General features: G+C 43.7%; 1 long non-coding RNA gene across 1 annotated transcript; it reads left to right on the top strand.

The window, feature by feature from the left end:
* Positions 1–4,525: 4,525 nt before the first annotated feature.
* On the top strand, positions 4,526–12,314 carry LOC137320525 (uncharacterized). The gene is made up of 2 exons (XR_010962568.1): positions 4,526–4,583; positions 11,717–12,314. It is a non-coding gene; the product is annotated as an uncharacterized lncRNA (long non-coding RNA).
* Positions 12,315–20,106: the final 7,792 nt, after the last annotated feature.

The raw sequence follows: 20,106 nt of genomic DNA, 5'->3' as shown, positions 1-20,106 counted from the left end.
CTCTCATACGACAGTCCTGCCATCCCAGGAATCAGTCTGGTGAACCTTCGCTGCACTCCCTCTATGGCAAGTATATCCTTTCTTAGGTAAGGAGACCAAAACTGCACACATTACTCCAGGTGTGGTCTCACCAAGGCCCTGTATAACTGCAGTAAGACATCCTTGCTCCTGTACTCAAATCCTCTTGCAATGAAGGCTAACATTCCATTTGCCTTCCTAACTGCTTGATGCACCTGCATATTTGCTTTCAGTGACTGGTGTACAAGAACACCCAGGTCCCTTTGTACATCAACATTCCCCAATCTATCACCATTTAAATAATACTCTGCCTTTCTATTTTTCCTTCCGAAGTGGATAATTTCACGTTTATCCAGTTATACTGCATCTGCCATGTATTTGCCCACTCACTCAACTTGTCTAAATCGCCTTGAAGCCTCTTTGCATCCTCCTCACAACTCACAATCCCACCTGGTTTTGTGTCGTCAGCAAACTTGGAAATATTACATTTAGTTCCCTCCTCTAAATCATTGATATATATTGTGAATAGCTGGGGCCCAAGCACCGATCCCTGCAGTACCCCACTAGTCACTGCCTGCCACCCCAAAAAAGACCCATTTATTCCTACTCTCTGTTTCCTGTCTGTTAACCAATTTTCAATCCATGCCAGTATATTACCCCCAATCCCATGTGCTTTAATTTTGCACACTAACCTCTTATGTGGGACTTTATCAAAGGCCTTCTGAAAATCCAAATAAACCACATCCACTGGTTCTCCCTTATCTATTCTACCAGTTACATCCTCAAAAAACTCCAGTAGGTTTGTCAAACACAATTTCCCTTTCATAAATCCATGTTGACTTTGTCTAATCCCGTTAATATTATAAAGGATGTCCTGTTATCACATCCTTTATAATAGACTCTAGTATTTTCCCTACTACTGATGTTAGGCTAACCAGTCTGTAGTTCCCTGTTTTCTCTCTCTCTCCTTTTTTAAATAATGGGGTTACATTTGCCACCTTCCAATCTGCAGGAACTGTTCCATAATCTATAGAATTTTGGAAGATGACAACTAATGCATCCACTATTTCCATGGCTACCTCTTTTAGTACTCTGGGATGCAGATTATCAGGTCCTGGGGATTTATCGTCTTTCAGTCCCATTAATTTCTCCAACACTATTTTTTTACTAATACTAATGTCCTTTAATTCCTCCTTCTCACTAGTCCCTTGGTTCCCTAGCATTTCTGGGAAGTTATTTGTGTCCTCTTCCTTGAAGACAGAACCAAAGTATTTGGTTAATTGTTCTGCCATTTCCTTGTTCCCCATTATAAATTCTCCCGTTTCTGACTATAAGGGACCTATATTTGTCTTCAGTAGTCTTTTTCTTTTTATATACTTATAGAAGCTTTTACAGTCCTCTTTTATGTTCCTTGCAAGTTTACTCTCATGCTCTATTTTTCCCCTCTTAATCAATCTCTTGGTCCTTTTTGCTGAATTCTAAACAGCTCCCAATCCTCAGGCTTGCTACTTTTTCTGGCAATTTGATATGACTCCTCTTTGGATCTAATACTATCCTTAATTTCTTTTCTTAGCCATGGTTGGGCCGCATTTCCTTTTGTATTTTTGCACCAGAATGGAATGTATAATTGTTGCAATTCATGCATTCGTTCCTTAAATGTTAGCCATTGCCTATTCACCGTCATGCCTTTTATTGAAGCTTCCCAATCTATCATAGCCAACTCACTCCTCATACCTTCATAGTTTCAGATTGGACTACTTCACTTTCTATCTTAATGAAGAATTCTATCATGTTATGGTCACTCTTCCCTAAACAACCCTGCACAACAAGATTATTAATTAACCCCTTCTCATTGCACAATACCCAATCTAGGATAGCCTGTTCCCTGGTTGGCTTCTCAACGTACTGGTCTAAAAAACCATCTCGTACACACTCCAGGAATTCATCCTCCACAGTGTTATTGCTAATTTGGTTTGGCCAGTCTATATGCAGATTAAAGTCACCCATGATTACTGTAGTACCCTTGTTACATGCATCTCTAATTTCCTGTTTGACCCATCCCCTACATTACCACTACTGTTTGGTGGCCAATAGGCAACTCTCGACAATGTTTTCTGCCCCTTGGTGCTTCTTAACTCCACCCAGACTGAACCTACATCTTGATTTTCTGAGCCAATATCCTTTCTCACTTATAACCATCATGCTCTGCAGGCTGTGCTGCTTATTTTGATGAGTCTGTGGCTTATTTTGCTGAATTGCGAAATGTTAACCTTTGACTAATGACTGACCTTTGTCACCCTCCTTGTTACACAGAACAGCCATATGATAAAAGAGGAACAATGACCAAAAAAGAGGAACAATAACCCAAAGGTAGCAGCAAGACCAGGACCTTGACAAGATAGCTGGACAGTGCTACCTTGAAAAAGATCTTGTGGTTAAATAAGTAATGTTAGAGCAAACGACCATCTGGAATTCTTTGAAAAAAGCCTTGCAAAAGGGTATCATGGTTAAATGAGTAATGGTAAAACATGCTGACCATCCGATATTCTTAGAAAAACAAGTTTGTTAACCTGCAAGGATCTTATGAGTGTTGTTCTATATATGTTGGTCTTTTGAGCTCAGGGTAGAGGAATCAGCAATGACCACCAGCTGTCGAAAGAACACTTAGCTGTCTGAAGATTACACCACAGTCAGAAGGATGCCCTACTGTCAGAAGACTGCCTCACTGTGGAAAAACTCGAAACCACCACGTCGCCAACTTAATTACGACCTCTGCCCAGAGATCAAAAGGGGTAATATTGTTTTGATCTTTCTTGTCTAAATATTTGATACCTCTACACATTTGATTTGACTATTAATAAGTGAAATATTGATTACCAATTGGTGTCACCTCCGAATCTGTTACAATTGGCGAGCCAGCCAGGAGGTGACTAATCAATGTTTCGTAGAATCAAACACCTAAAGGAAAAAATGTTTAAAATTCGACAGACTTAATTTCATCACAAAAGACACAAATTGTTCCATTTCCGGAAGTGAGGTTTTGCTTAGTATAAGTGATCATCGCAAGTATCCACAAAATGTTAGAAAAGAAACTGAAAAAGAAACTAAAGGTGTCCGAGGAACCTTTAAAATTAATTTCCAAAATCGTGGCGAAGGATGAGGCTTATGAGACAGCCATAGAATGGGTCAAGGAGCAAGTTCAAAATAAAAAGATGAAGGAGAGAGTTGATAAAAGGACCCTTATGTGAACGGCCAACTTGTGTGCACTTAAGAGTGAGGAATTTATTAAACAATTAAAAAAGGAAAATAAGAACCAGTTCGATGAAATTATGAGACAGTCAGATGAAAACGAGAGGTTGAAAGAACATCTGACAAATGTCCTTACAATGCTGGAGAGTTCGCAGTTGGTGGCTAAAATTGTGACAGCGCAGGGACCAGAGTCAGAAAACATTACAAGAGAGAGATAGACTTACAGAGAAAATGGGAGACTAGAGTCGGAACTCACCAATTGAAGAGGGGCTTTAAGGGAGATTATATGTCGACGCATAAATTCAATAGACCACACACAGTATAAGTTAATGATTCAAGGGTTACGGGGCAAATTGAGCCGACAAGGGGCTGTGGTGGCTGCTATAACATGAGGAGTCATGGGAAGAACAGAAGATCATAACGACAGGTGTTTCCAATATCTGAAAATGGGTCACTACGCTGTAGACTGCAGGAGTAATGTAGCGCCCCCTTGGCGGAGACACAATGAGAGAAATTGGACCATGACTCCCCAAAAACAGGGAGGGATGGAACAAAAATTAGATAAATTAATAACCCTCCTGACTACCCAACAACAGAAACAAGCACAACAGTACCAAAAACAGTTGAGAGTTAAGAGCGATAGCATATGTACAATGGCTCAAGTGGGTCGTGATGGAGACGAGGTAGACAGGGAAGGGTTGGCAGAGAAGGCTATGAACTATCGCTCCCCAGACAACATAATGGCACAAGGAGCCAATGATGAGAATAAAGTAGATTGTGAAGGCTTAGAAGGGGCCTGCGAAATGGAAGTCGCAGATGTCAAAGAATCGTTTAAGTAAACCCAAAGCGTGTTACACTGTGAAAAACCAGAAGGGAGAGAGGCAGTCATCGAGGTTCCAGAAAGTGAACCGAGAAAGAGACTAGAACTCCTGGCTGGTTCCCCAGTAACCCCTTTCCATTCACTATACCCCATCCTTTCAGAAAACTTATAAACAAGAGAGCCAATACAAGCCTGATAAATAGTCTTTTCCACATGAAATTTTAAATCGGTACAAAATTGAGTTAAGTAAGAAACATCAGAGACTAAAAATGAAGATGAGAGATAAAGGATAGATGATTTAAAACAGGGGGAAAAGGTGAAAAGGGAAGATTCCATCTCTCCCACTGTTAAAAGCTACTGGATTTTTCTTTAGTTTTAGTGTACTGTCTCTTTAAGTGTATCGTACTCTGCAATATGCAGGCTGCAACTGGTTCCATTTCCTCTTTTTTCACAAAACTGAAGCAGCATTCACCCATTGTAGCCCCGGTCATTTAATGTAAGTATTTCAATTGTTGTGTTTTCTAAGCATAGCACCACTTTTAAATGTACACGAAGAAGTCAAAAGAGTTTGGAGAATTATTATACAGTTACAGGACTATGTCTGTGAGATTTGAGATTGAAATCGATTGTGTTCTTTTCAATTTGGCAAAGTTTCTTTAAATTTAGTTGAAATGTGCCTGAGTATGGAGCTGCTGTGATGAAGCTGGCTCCACCTTCTTTTCAGTCAGTACTGCAAAGAAGTTTTAAAATCATGTTGCCTGACACAAAATTAGTTCCACATTTGGGACGACTTTGACCCTGTGGGTCTATAGCTGTCCAATGGGGGAAGTTAGTTGGTAGCAAAATAAAGATCGTCCAAGACCACAGACAGTTGAGACATCAGACCAAGATTGTGTAAGGTTTTCTACTCCAAGTCTCCAAAGAAACTAGAGGCGGAAGAAATAGTTCTTTGTGCTTTCTCCACAGATGAAGCAAAATGGACAATGTGATATTAATTACATTATTAGGGAGTATAATATGACAGGGACTTAGAAACTGTAAAATGTGCCTTAAATGAATAACGTCCAAATACAGCACTGTGGTAAATGTCCACAAGAGATGTGCAGATAAAATGGGAACGAGAGGTAGAGAGTGATAGATAACATAACGGGGGTAGAAACTAGACCAGAGGAGGGCATCTTCAGGACAAGACAATTATAGTCGAACGCTGTGGGATGGATAGGTGTGACAATGGGGTATTCAGAACAGGAATTTCAATTTGGAATCGGGTAGATGTTGAGGCGATAAAGAAGCATGCACGCCATTATGAATATGCGTGGGCCAAACTGGTCGATGCACTAATCCTAAACTCAATCAATGAGCTAGCACAGGAACAACAATATACCATCTATAACATGCACAACATTGCCAAGTTTTTCACACAGACGCAGGATAAAATAAATTAGATGATATTCAAGGGAAACGAGCGAGCAAAGGGAATAGGACAAGCAACCATTTGTACGGCATACGGAGCATATGTGCTTTCGATTATTGATTAAACACCAAGGTTTTTGATGTGGGGTGAAGTCCTGGATGCTAAGGGACTGCGACCATCCGTTGGTATTCCAAGGGAAATGGTGAAACAAATGTGAGGATTGAAGTTCCACCTATATCTGCAATCTGGAGTACGCTACTATTCACCCAATGGGCCAAGTTAGGGATAAGAATAAACCTTGATTTTTACCCTATCCTTACCTATCGTGGATGTTACGACCCAAGTATTTACCAAACTGGCAGAATCACATTAAGTGGGATATTTAGAGGGAGAAGTGTATAAGCAAAGGATAAACTCGTTTAAGTTAACAGTGTACGACAGGAAAATTGCATCATAGAAGGTGCCCAATTTGAATTGTTGTGTCAAGCAGGGGAACCGACACTTAGGTCGTTGTGGATATTTCCCTGCACGCATGCCTGAGTGCAGACGGTGTAGACATGATCTAAAATTGAGACAAAAACTTTAAAATGGGAAAGATGTGTGAACAAACTTGTGGTGATGCAAACACAAGGGGCCCGATTTTACCAGGGGTGCGGGATCTCGGCGGGTAGGCCAGCGGGCGCGTTAAAAACGCGCCCGGTGAAATTAGTGGGTTGCCCGCGCGATCGTAGCAGGCAACACACTAATTGGATCCACTTACCTGCTCCTCCGGGTTCCCCGATGCTGATCTGTGCTTCGGGCGGCCTGCGCATGCGCAGTAAGATCTGTCAGCTTGACGCGCTCTATTTAAAGGGGCAGTCCTCCACTGACAGATGCTGCCACAAACAGCAAAAATTACAGCATGGAGCAGCCCAGGTGGAAGGCTGCTCCCAGTTTAATGATGCCTCACCCCAGGTATCATTAGATGGGGTGAGGAGGAGTGGGAGGACAGAGATCTTCCCCCCGGCGGGCGGGAGGAAGCGGCCCACCTCTGCCACCAAGAAGGCCTGGCTCGAGGTGGCAGAGGAGGTCACCTGCGCCACCAACATATCGCCCACCTGCATACAGTGCAGGAGGCGCTCCAATGACCTCAGTAGGTCAGCCACAGTGAGAACACGTAGTCTTTTCCCTACACTCCGCCTGCCACAACACTGCCCCCAACCCACATCTCCTTCGGCACTGCCAACACTACTCTGTCACATGACCCCTCATACCCACTCAAACCCCATCCTCAACTTACCTGCACCTACTCACCTCGCGAGTACTCACCCCGCCACTACCACGCAACCCAATCCTCATACAATCAAATGGCTCTATCCCATACTCACCCTCTCGTGCATCTCTCTCACGGCCAGCCTCACTCAACCTGCCACCACCTGTGCTGCAGCCACAGGGCATGCATCACATATGTGCAGTAGGCAGCGTAAGGCAAACGTGTCGTGAGCATGAAGGGGATGCACAAGGGTGTTTGAGGGATTGTCATGGTTCTTACTTCTATTGAATAAAAGAACAACTCACATCACACATTATATTGGCACCACTACTGCCATGTCTTCGCGAATCCTGTCCGGTTTGTGCAATAATGACCGCTCCTGGGTATCCCTATGAGGACCCACCACTGATGCCACCCAGTGTGTCACTGCAGAGTGGGTGTAGGTGTATTTGCAGGGCTCTTCTGCGCAGACGACTGAGAGACATCGGGGATGTCCCCGGTTGCACCCTGGAAGGCTGTGGAGCAGAAGTTCGGGAGGGCAGTGGTGACTTTGACAGCGACAGGTAGGAAGATGGTGCATGGGCCAGCCAGGAGCAGCTCGGCATGAAAGAGGCTGCAGATGTCCACGGCTACATGTCGAGTGACTCTGAGCCTCCGTGTGCACTGCTGCTCAGAGAGGTCCTGGAGGCTGATCCTCGGTCTGTGGACCCTGTGGCGAGGGTAGTGCACTCTGCGACGCATCTCTCTCTGCGGTAGCCCTCCCACCTGCTGTACAGGTGGATGTGTCACAGCACTCTGTTGTGGAGCTACACATGTCAGAGGTGGACAGCGTGGATGGCGAGGCTGGTGAGGCTGGTGATGCCGTTCGCCCTCCGAGGAGGGCATGACTGCAGCTACGGCGGCCCCCATCCGCAAGATGTACATCTGAGGGGGTCCGCAAGGTAGGTACATGTCTCCGGACCCCTGGGTAAGTGTGCAGGTTGGTGACTTCGACCATCAGGAGGAGGGTGGTGGAAGCCAAACTTTGTCCCAAGTGACAGAGCGGCCTCCTGCAATGGCTGAGGGTCTCCCTCCCCCCCCCCCCCCCACCTGTCAAATTGACCTTTGCAGCTGCCACAGGCTGACGGCTGCAACACGTCCATTTCAACTGGGACTGTTTCCCCCAGTATGTGAAACAGTCCCATGTTTATCCAAAATCACACACAGTCCCTTAATCAGGTCAGTTAATGACCTGAACAACCAAAGTAAATACACTCAAGTGGCATCCCGTTGGCTTTAATTGCCTGCGGGATTCCCACCAGCGGGGGCTGCGCACGCACCCCCGCACGTCAGCGCGGAACCCGGACGTGTGCGGGATCGAGGCGCGATCCGGTCACGTGCCTGGATATCGGGATTTTCGGGGCCCCCCTGTTGGAAACCCACAGGAAACCCGACGGTAAAATCGAGCCCAAGAAGCTTGTTATAATTTGCAGTTTGAATTTATTCCTGCTCTGTTAAATTTTTCCTTCTGTATCTTTTGTCTTCTGATTTATGTAATTGAAAGTATGTAGATTTTTTTTATCACGCTAAGAGAAATGGTACACAGTTTTACTAAATGCAATCAGGAAGAGATTTAGGCGAACTCACATAGAGATAATGGGAACATGATAAAACAATGCTCAAGCAAATAGAGAGATTACTTAAAGGAATGAATAGGCAGACAGGGGATGTTATATCAGAGGGGTGTCCCTGGTTTTAATAGAACGACTAGCAGAGAGACAGGTTAGCGATATTAGCAATCATTCAGAATAACAAAGACGAAAGAACAACTGATCTTAAAAGCAATTATGTATGGAGGGTTTTTACAATGTTCAGATTTAAAAGGGGTTAAATGCTATTGAAAACAATTGGATCCCAAATTTTATATTGGACAAACAAATGAAAATCTGGAAATCAGATGGGAATATAGATTGGTGTAAGGTGTGAAGACTTGGATTGGTGTATTGTACCAGGAAGCCTTGCAAACAAAGTGACATTGCTTCACGACTGATTCCCATGGTAGTGGCAATACCATTGCTATCTGCTGATGTAAAACCAATGAAAGTATTGAAAGTGGAATCAATGGGCTTGTTGGAGGAGGATATACATGAGGAATTGTAAATCATCTGAAGATCGAAGATATCAGTAAAGGGGAAAAGAAGGGTTCTGGATTGCACCAAACACTTCATGCTGTTCCAGGAAAAGTGGATCCTGGTTGTGCAGATGTAACGTTTTACAAAGTGCACTGCCAGCTTGTGGTTTCACTCTAGATGAAGAATCCCTTAATTATACTATTGAATTTGAAAAGGACCAACGTTGTTTTTTCGGAGAGAGGAAGGTATTACATTACACACAAGGCAACACCATATGTCCAGTTTGGCGGTTAACATCTTGCTTTACGCCAGCCAGAATTACTAAATTGGGGCTAAGATATTGGTGCCTGTCATGGCCACAATGATACAAAAGTGCAAGTAAACATTACCCTCCAGACAGAAAGCTTACGAGTGGTCGTAAATTTTGGCCGCAAAAGCATTAAAAGTACTTAAAAGTGCTATCAGGAACATTAGGTGGAGGTAGGGGGTGTCCACTAACACAGTCAATGGGATGTGTAACTTCCTCCCATGAGTTCGAACTAGGGTCCCATCGGGTCACCCCAGTAACTATAGCTGATCATGATATCACCAGACTGAAGATCCATGGGGACTTGATGGAGGAAGCATTGCAGGCTACAATTCAATTCGGGCACCCCATTCCCCTTTTATCATTCAGTCTTAAGAGCGTCCTGGATAGAAACATCTGACCAGAATGCAGCAGGATAACCAGGAAATAGAGAAAGGTATACAAACCCTTGGGGCTAAATTATGGTGGGAGAATGTCTATAATGCTGGTGCATCCCAAACTGCATGTTTAGCATCATATGCTTTCCTGATCATACAAGTCCTGGTTACCATATCCCTAATAGTGTCTACCTGCTGGGTCCTCAGGTGTGGGCTCTAATTTAAACAGAAAGTGCACTATTCCATATCATTCCCCTATTGGACTAGATTGATTAAATAAGTAGAGTCATAGAGTCATAGAGTCATAGAGCACGGATAGAGGCCCTTCGGCCCATCGTGTCCGCGCCGGCCATCAGCCCTGTCTACTCTAATCCCATATTCCAGCATTTGGTCCGTAGCCTTGTATGCTATGGCATTTCAAGTGCTCATCCAAATGCTTCTTGAATGTTGTGAGGGTTCCTGCCTCCACAACCCTTTCAGGCAGTGAGTTCCAGACTCCAACCACCCTCTGGGTGAAAAAGTTCTTTCTCAAATCCCCTCTAAACCTCCCGCCTTTTACCTTGAATCTATGTCCCCTTGTTATAGAACCCTCAACGAAGGGAAAAAGCTCCTTAGTATCCATCCTATCTGTGCCCCTCATAATTTTGTACACCTCAATCATGTCCCCCCTCAGCCTCCTCTGCTCCAAGGAAAACAAACCCAATCTTCCCAGTCTCTCTTCATAGCTGAAGCACTCCAGCCCTGGTAACATCCTGGTGAATCTCCTCTGCACCCTCTCCAAAGCGATCACATCCTTCCTGTAGTGTGGCGACCAGAACTGCACACAGTACTCCAGCTGTGGCCTAACCAGTGTTTTATACAGCTCCATCATAACCTCCTTGCTCTTATATTCTATGCCTCGGCTAATAAAGGCAAGTATCCCATATGCCTTCTTTACCACCTTATCTACCTGTTCCGCCACCTTCAGGGATCTGTGAACTTGCACACCAAGATCCCTCTGACCCTCTGTCTTGCCTAGGGTCCTCCCATTCATTGTGTATTCCCTTGCCTTGTTAGTCCCTCCAAAGTGCATCACCTCGCACTTTTCCGGGTTAAATTCCATTTGCCACTGTTCCGCCCATCTGACCAACCCATCTATATCGTCCTGCAGACTGAGGCTATCCTCCTCACTATTTACCACCCTACCAATCTTTGTATCATCAGCGAACTTACTGATCATACCTTTTACATTCATATCCAAGTCATTAATGTAGACCACAAACAGCAAGGGACCCAGCACCGATCCCTGTGGTACCCCACTGGCCACAGGCTTCCAGTCACAAAAACAACCTTCGACCATCACCCTCTGCCTTCTGCCACTAAGCCAGTTTTGTATCCAAAGTGCCAAGGCACCCTGGATTCCATGGGCTCGTACCTTCTTGACCAGTCTCCTGTGGGGGACTTTATCGAAGGCCTTATTGAAATCCATGTATACCACATCCACTGCGTTACCCTCATCCACACGCCTAGTCACCCCCTCAAAAAATTCAATCAAATTAGTCAGACATGATCTTCCCTTGACAAAGCCATGTTGACTATCCCTGATTAATCCTTGCTTCTCCAAGTGGAGACTAATTTTGTCCTTCAGAATTTTTTCCAATAATTTTCCTACCACTGATGTTAGGCTCACTGGCCTGTAGTTCCCCGGTTTTTCCCTACTCCCCTTCTTGAATAATGGTATTACATTAGCGGTTCTCCAGTCCTCTGGCACATCCCCTGTGGCCAGAGAGGTTCTGAATATATGTGTCAGAGCCCCCGCAATCTCCTCCTTTGCCTCACACAGTAGCCTGGGATACATTTCGTCCGGGCCTGGGGATTTATCCATTTTTAGGCCTGCTAAAACCGCCAATACCTCCTCCCGCTCGATGTTAATATGTTCGAGTATATCACAGTCCCCCTGCCGTATTTCTATGTCTACATCGAAGACTTAGTCTCCTCCCCCTCAAGGTGGTGAATCTGTACGAATATTGGAAATAGGGAGAAATTGACATCTTTTTCTTAAAGCTACTAACCATCATGCTCTGCAGGCTGTGCTGCTTATTTTGATGAGTCTGTGGCTTATTTTGCTGAATTGCGAACTGTTAACCTTTGACTAATGACTGACCCTTGTCACCCTTCTTGTTACACAGAACAGCCATATGATAAAAGAGGAACAATGACCAAAAAAGAGGAACAATAACCCAAAGGTAGCAGCAAGACCAGGACCTTGACAAGATAGCTGGACAGTGCTACCTTGAAAAAGATCTTGTGGTTAAATGAGTAACGTTAGAGCAAAAGACCATCTGGAATTCTTTGAAAAACAACCTTGCAAAAGGATATCATGGTTAAATGAGTAATGGTAAAACATGCTGACCATCTGATATTCTTTGAAAACAAGTTTGTTAATCTACAAGAGTCTTATGAGTATTGTTCCATATATGGTGTGAGTTTCCTGCCAAGGGGGGGATAAAAACCCAACTTCTTTTGAGCTCAAGTTAGAGGAATCAGGACGACCACCAGCTGTCGAAAGAATGCTTAGCCGTCTAAAGACGACACTGCAGTCAGAAGGACGCCCGACTATCAGAAGACTGCCTCACTGTGGGAAAACTCAAAACGACCATGTCGCCAACTTAATTACAACCTCTGCCCAGAGATCAAACGGGGTAATATTGTTTTGATCTTTTTTGTCTAAATATTTGATGCTCTCCATGTTTGATTTGACGATTAATAAATGAAACATTGATTACCTATTGATGTCACCTCCGAATCTGTTATAATTCTCAGAGAGTAGGTGTGAGTGCTGCATGGTGGCTCCTGGGATTAGTATCAGAACTGTAAGTAAAATGTCACACCATAGTGTACTAGTGGTAAGCTCCAAAGAGTTTGAATTGGGCCAAATTTCAGATTGTGTTACAAAAGTCCAAATATTTTCCTGGATCAGACCAATTAGATTGAGTGATTTTTTAGTAATCTAAAAAAAACTCTATAATAAATTTCATTTTAGCTTCAAGGCAATGTCATGCCTAAAAAGTGTTAAACAAGTTTATTCCCACTTTGTGTAAACATTTAACTTGTTGACATCATTCATTAAGTTGTAAAAGTCATCAGGGTTGATTCACACTGAGCAGTACTAGTAACACATGTGTTCATGAGAAAATCTTCTTTCCACTATTTTCCCAAAGGCATTAATCCATTTAAAGTAAACAGCTTAAAGTCTTTGTTGAAATAATGAACCAAGAAATTTCATCTGAAGGCATTAACAAGTTTGGGGTAAAAATCCCAATGTGCCTGGCATGCACTGGGAATGGATATCACTAAATTGTGTACTCCCATCCTGTGATTTTCCATCCTTTAACTCTAATGGATAGAAAATCATGGGCTGGGATTGTGCAATTTTGCAATATGCTCTCCTGGCGAGCACTGGGATTGGCACGTTGGAATTTCTACCCTTCATTTACTAATACCACACATGGCAATTACTTCCAGCTACTATTCTTGTGACAAACGTTGCACATAGCCATTCCGACTATTTCCCTTCCCACAATGGTGACAGTTCCCTTTCAAGATGTAATTCAGACACTCTGAATTTTGGGGAAATCCAAATAGGAATCCAGGGTCTGAATTCATCTGAACCTCCATCTCTGCACTGTAAGAGAGAGGCTCATTTTCACTTTTCCCTGATTTTAGTTACTGCCTAACCTCAGGGAATGCGATGCCAATACTGCCCTGTGAACAGCTGACAGGAGATGCACTCGCTGCAGTGGCACAATATGCTGTGCCAGTAATTCATGCCCGTAGAGTGATGCCAAAGAACTGGATCAAGTTACCATGGAAACCATTACACGCAGCTGCCGGATCAGAGTGCCAGGCTTCTCCAGGAATCGAATTAGTGACCACAGAATTGTGAGCTTCTGTTACTACTAATCGAGCAGGACAGCCTGGAAGTAAAACTTTTAAACTATTTTGTATTACATTCACACTAAATGAGTTGGCTGGCTGCACACAGGAGAACAAGCAAAGCCTTCAATCTGTGAAAGGAATACAACATTTTAGGAGACAGAAAATAACAAATCACAGTAAATCTATAAAGGGCTTCAGGGGTGCCTGAACTAAGTTGCAGTGAGATTGTTGGGCAAAATGAACCAAACCCCAAGATCCTCATCATCCTCACCACACCAAAAAATGTTTAGTCTTTCAGTGCCAAAATCACGGTTTACTGGCTAATACTTTGCAATTTTAAGAATTTTGAAACTGTTATACATGCAAATTGTAAAGTCATCGTGCAAGTCTGTTCAGTTAAATATAAAATAATAATAATTATGGGCTTTTAAAAATATGTGAGGTTTGGGATTTGTTCAGTGAGATTGCTCACCAAAAAGCAGCGAGAATCACCAAAGTCAAGGCAACGTGGGCTGTCTGACATGTTTACCACTTTCTAAACCTCTGCACAACAGAAGAAGGAACTGCACAATGAAAACTACTGAATTATTCATACTCACTTAATGCTGGAAATACAACAGCCAAAAATCAACTAAAAAACCTGCAAGTGTTGTGCATTCATGTTAACGCACAGCCCATTGCTGTTTAACGGATTTTCTAAAATAATGATATAAGCATTTCATGGAAATGAATTTACTGAGCTTACCCCACTACCAAGAATTTCAGTAGATATCATCATTGTCACCCGTGGCTCACTGGTAGCACTGTTGCCTCTGCGTCATGAAAGTTGTAGGTTCAAGTCCCACATCAGGAGAGGTGCCACCTTTCAGATGAGATGTTAAACCATGGCCCCATCTGCCCTCTCAGGTGACTATAAAAGATCCCAAGGCACTATTTCAAAGAAGACCAGGGAAGCTTTCCCAGGTGACCTGGCCAATATTTATCCCTCAACCAACATCACTAAAACAGATTATCTGGTCATTATGGCTAGAGAGTCTAGAACTAGTCACAGGATAAGGGGTTGGCCATTCAAGACTGAGAGGAGGAAGAAATTCTTCACGCAGAGGGTTGTGAATCTTTGGAATTCTCTACCCGAGAGGGCTGTGGATGCTCAGTCGTTGAGTATATTCAAGGCTGAGATGGATAGATTTTTGGACACTAGGGGAATCAAGGGATATGGGGATCGGGCGGGAAAGTGGAGTTGAGGTAGAAGATCAGCCATGGTCTTACTGAATGGTGGAGCAGGCTCGAGGGTCTGTATGGCCTACTCCTGCTCCTATTTCTTATGTTCTTACGTTCTTATTATCTCATTGCTATATGTGAGACCTTGCTGTGCGCAAATTGGCTGCCGAATTTCCTACATTACAACAGTGACTACACTTCAAAAGCACTTCATTGGCTGAGGTCATGAAAGGTGCTGTATAAATACAAGTTCTTCCTTTCTTTCAGTGACTGCATACCTGATCCAAGCATAGAATTCCAGCATAACAACTCATTTCCTGTTCATTTTTATTCACAGTCCCAATTGTACTCAATTCATGATCCAAGCAAAATATTTAAATACAAAATCCTGATTCAAGTATAATATATTCTACCATTAAAATGTGCTTTTAAAAAGTGCTCAACGGCCATTTTTCCCCTCCTCCAGTTGCTGAGGGCTGGACGCTATTGACCTTGCTAGGAAGAGCATGACGTCCATTGTACATTAAGGTGGATTAAGGATATGGGTAGCCTATTTCCACATTAGTTTGAAACTTCTGATGACATTGTTGTTCTTGTCCTTTTCGGTGATGGAGGCTGCAGGGGAAGGAGAGGCAACTTCGTGAGTTGCTGCAGTGCATTCTGTAGATTGGCCATACTGCAGCCACAGTACGCCAGTGGTAAAGGGAGTAAGTATTGAGTCCAATGGCACGCGCACCAATCAATCAAAGTGCTCTGTCCTGGATGTTGTTGATTTTTTTGAGTGTTGTTGCAGCTGCTCCTATCCAGGGGAATGGTGAGTATTCCATCACACTTCTGACTTGAGCTTTGTAGATGGTGGAGTAGCTTTGAATGGCCAACAGGTGAGCCACTCATCATAGAGTATCCAGTCTCTACCCTGCTCTTGTAGCCACAGTGTTGATATGGCTGGTCCAGTTAAGCTTCTGATCAATGATGACTCCCAAGATGTTGATGGTGGGGGACTCAGCAACGGTGATACTGTTGAAGGTCACGGGGAGAGGGCAGAACTGTCTCTTGTTAAAGAGGGACATCACCTGACACTTACTTAGTGCAAACATTGCCTGCCACTTGTCAACCCAAACCTAGATGTTATCCAGGTCCTGCTGTAGGCTGGCATGGACTGCTTCACTATCGGAGGAGTTGTGAATGGAGCTGAATACTATGGAATCATCATTGGACAGCTCTGCTCTTGACCGTACGACGGAGGGAAGGTCATCGACAGTACTTCAGCTATCTGAATGCCTTGGGCCTTATAGAGTGTCCGTAACTTTGTATAGTCATAACTTCAAATTATCAGTTGCATTTGACTTCTTGCATTGGTTTCTTTTGCTGTGGAAGGTTCCATTTTTGCTTTTCAACATTGTTTGTTTACCTCACTTTCATACAGTATTGCTGATTGCTGCTGTAAAAGAACTTACAACAAACAAAGTGCTGAGGATGAAAATTCCTTTTAGGGATTCCTATTGCACTCCATGAGGAAAACAAGTTCAAGAGAGGACAACAAATGCAGGTGCAACAACATCTGAGGCATTGGGCCCGATAATAACAGGGAGGCGGAGAGGGAACGGGGTGGCGGGGGCGGCGGGAGGCTCAGTGGCTGGGAAACGTGGAAATACGGATTTCCCGGTCCTGCCAAATTTAACGGCAGGAACTGATTTAAATTTTTTGAATCTGTTTCCCGGCAGCAGCCAATAAAATTGAGAGGCTGGCTGGCTATCGGGTGGGTAGGCCTTCCATACCAGGCCGCAGCCGGGGAGCAGAGGGTGGGAGGGAGGTGAGTTGGACATCAGACATCGGGGGGGAAGTCGATCATCGGGGGTCGGACATCGGGGTCAGACATTGGACATCGGGGGTCGGACATCGGACATCGGGGAAGAGTTGGACATCGGGGGTCGAGAGTCAGACATCGAGGGGAGTTGGACATCAGGGGTCGGACATCAGATATCGGGGGGAGGTGAGTTGGATATTGGACATTGGAGTGAGTTGGTCATCAGGGGTTGGACATCAGACATAGGAGTCCGATCGTGGGGAGGGAAGCACGTTTGCTGGGGGGGGCCAGAGGGAAGCACTCCTGCTCCTCCTGGCCCACAAGGAGGGCTGGAAAGGCACTTACCTGTTCCATACAGCTGTTCTCGCCTCCCTTCAGCTGCTGGGTTTCCCGAGGCCTGAGAAACACGGCTGGCCAGCGTTAAATCTAGAACAGAGATAAAATCTTAGGTGAGCAGCCTCATTAAAATAATTAAATGACAGACCCACCTCCAGAAAGCAGGTTAGACGCCCACCCCCCCAACCCGCCTCTGTTAAAACCGGAACTGGGCGTGTTGGAGGCGGGTTGGGGCCAGGTTTCCCATTTTTTATTTTTAACACTCCCCCTCCTCCCCCCCAACTGCCCTGGTGGGGGGGCGCGGTTAAAATTACCCCTATTATGTCCGAACCCGTCACTGCCTCATAACCCGCATTTACAGACCCTGACAGTCATACCTGGGTATCTCAAAGGAGACCTGACTCTGCTTCACAAGAGCAGCTGTCACTGAGTCCCACCATTGCAATTTTGCAGCCACTGTACCTTTATCTTAGAAATCTAACCTATTCAGTTTGATTCCTACTTGTATTGATCCAACTTCTGTTACTCTTAAGATCTTTTAAAGTATTTTTAGTTGCACTGTTTTCCTTTGGGAACACTGCAAAATGGAGTTTATTGGTATATCTTATACCGAATGATTTTTCCCTAACCCTAACATTTTGGGCCAGAAATTGCGCTGAGCGGCATGTCAACACTCTCTGCAGTTCCTGCGAATTAAAACAACCAATGTACTTTCTGCGGGCTCTGTGGCAATGACTTGCTTGATTTTGAAGTTTTGTGAAATTGCGCGCTATCAATTCAACCTCTCAGCAACGTAAGTTGATTAGCATGGAACAGTCTGTGGGAATGGAAGACACACCCACAAAATCTCTGTCAGGAAAAGAAATCACGTCCACAAGCAGGCAAGTAAACCCCATTGATTTAAAGTTAATATTCTGGAAGTCATTGCAGACAAAAATTACATTTTTTTAATAAAATGCCAAAGAAATAATTGAATTAAATTAAAGAGACAAAAGGAAAAAGTAAAAAAAAATTAATTTTTATTTTTTAAAAAAATGTTAATGACCAAAAACTATTAAAATAAGGAGTAATATGAGACTCCACATTTTTAAAATTTAATTTTTAGTTGATTGGCAGTCATAAAGAGTTATCGCGCTTTTAAATCTTAGTTTAGACCTAGTATTTTTAAGCGTACTTTTTGGTGGCGTAATTAGTTATGTTCCAGCTGGGCAGATGAGCAGGTGTGCGATTTTTCAGTGATTTCTCTGATTGTAGCGTGCAATGTTCCTTTAATTCACAGCTGTCAAATTGCCGATGAACCAATAGGAGCAAGTTCACGATGTCCGCCTTTTAGTGCGCAGGTGCAAAGGTGGGAACTTGCTCCTTCGATTCGCCATAGAAAACGGAGAGCGCTGTTGAGCTCCTCCGTTATTTCAGGAGCAATTTCTGCCTCATTATTTTCTAATTTATTAAGTTTCATATTATTTATACTTCTCTATGTTACTGACTGAGCTCCCAAGATGTCTGTTGTTTACTTCACTAGAATGTGAATTGTTGGATGTTCACAAAGAACTGGGCACCTGGCGAGGCTGCACATGGCATGATGAAGCTTGAGAGCTTCCTGTGTTGAACTTCCAATCAGGAGTCTTAAAATACCACTAAAAATTCGGCAAAATTCGCAGAGCAAACATCTTTAAAACATGGTTAATGTGAAATTGGGAATGTTGTTATTTTTAATTTAAATATGTAATTTTTAAAGTATACTTTAATTACTTTAAAGTATATACAAACTGGCAGAGGGCAAAGAGTTCTTTTATGTTGCCACCTAGTGGTGTTCTGGTGATTGACTCTCTCACCAGAGGGTTTCTGTGTATTTTTTCTTCACATTATCTTTGTAGAATAATTCTTGGGGTAAGTTCAAGTTATTTTAGAAAAGTTAGCCAAGTTTGTTTTCCAGCAATGACTGTCTTACACGGAGTTGGTAATGCCTGTTTATTTCTTTCCTAGTTTCAACTAAGTCATCACAGTAAAAAAGGTAGTTAATCCAGCCTGTATACTTTGAGTTGAGAAATTTGTTGTCAGTCTCAGATTATTAACCAGTTCCTGAATTTCGCATCATGTGGGCAGACATGAAATTAGAAAGTCTAGTGGGCTAAAGTCTGCCACTAATAATTCATCAACCAGCTTCCATGGTTTGCTGACAGCATGAATATGCAAATAGCTATATTCTGGCAGCAAGTTCAGGGCATCTAGTTAGCCAATTAATTTTAAGAAATTATGAGCGAATGTGAGCCCGGGTAGTGAATACTGACCAGATAGTGAATAAACCATTGACCACCACAACTAGTGAACTAGTAATTAAAGCACTAAATCACAACTGCAATAACTTATGTAGCACTCCTCACAAACAGAGACATCTCGAAGCTCTTTATAAGGTGGAGAAAAGATAGTAGACAATAAGAAGTTGTGGGGAAACAGAAGGGAGACTGGAAATATTTGTGCTGAGGAAAAAAGCACAGTCTAACAGAAGGGTTCTGAGGCAGTTTTTGAAAGTATGGAGGAAAGTAGCAAGGCAGACGATCTATGGAGGGAGATCCAGAGAGTAACTGAAAGAGCAACTAGCAATGGTGAAGTGGGCTGCCAGCCTGCAGAAAATTGATTGGCCCATGGTCCGCCCGTCGGTACGTGGGTAGGTGTGGGGAAGGGGGATCCGGGAGGGTCTCGCGGGAGGGAAAGGGGGGAGTCCGAGACAGGGAAAGCCTGAACTTTTCTTGTGGGACCCTGAGGAGCACTCCTGCTCCTCCTGACCCAACAAAGAAACGTGAAAAATTTACCTTTCAGGGCCTCTCAACATCCCAGTTCTCTTCTGGCCTGGTTCAGCTTGGCAGGAAGGTCACAATAGCTTTCCTGCTTTATCAGAAGTCATAATCTGACCCCGATCTACATATTTAAAGAAGGACCCTGCCGGCCGGCCTTGGGCCGGCAGCTCAGCCGCCTTCCAGAAGCCTGGGTAAAAATTGCGTTTAATGGAATCCAGGTGGCTCAAGGGTGGATAAGTAACCTGGACAATTTTAACAGTCCATCTGCCCGGTTTCCACCAGGCGGGTAGGGTTAAAATCACCCCCGAAAGTACTAAATATCTAGATGAAGAAAAAATAATTAGAAGCAACCAATAGTGATTTCAGAAAGGAAGATCATGCTTGACCTGATAGAGTTCCTTGAGGAGGTGACAGATATGGTGCATGGAGCATTGGGTGTGGTGTGCATTTGACAAGGTACCACACAGGAGACTGTTGG

This window comes from Heptranchias perlo, chromosome 4, assembly GCF_035084215.1.
Source record: "Heptranchias perlo isolate sHepPer1 chromosome 4, sHepPer1.hap1, whole genome shotgun sequence".
Classification (NCBI taxonomy): domain Eukaryota; kingdom Metazoa; phylum Chordata; class Chondrichthyes; order Hexanchiformes; family Hexanchidae; genus Heptranchias; species Heptranchias perlo.
The sequence above is the reverse complement of the archived record's forward strand: the minus strand, read 5'-3'. Positions and strand labels throughout refer to the sequence as shown.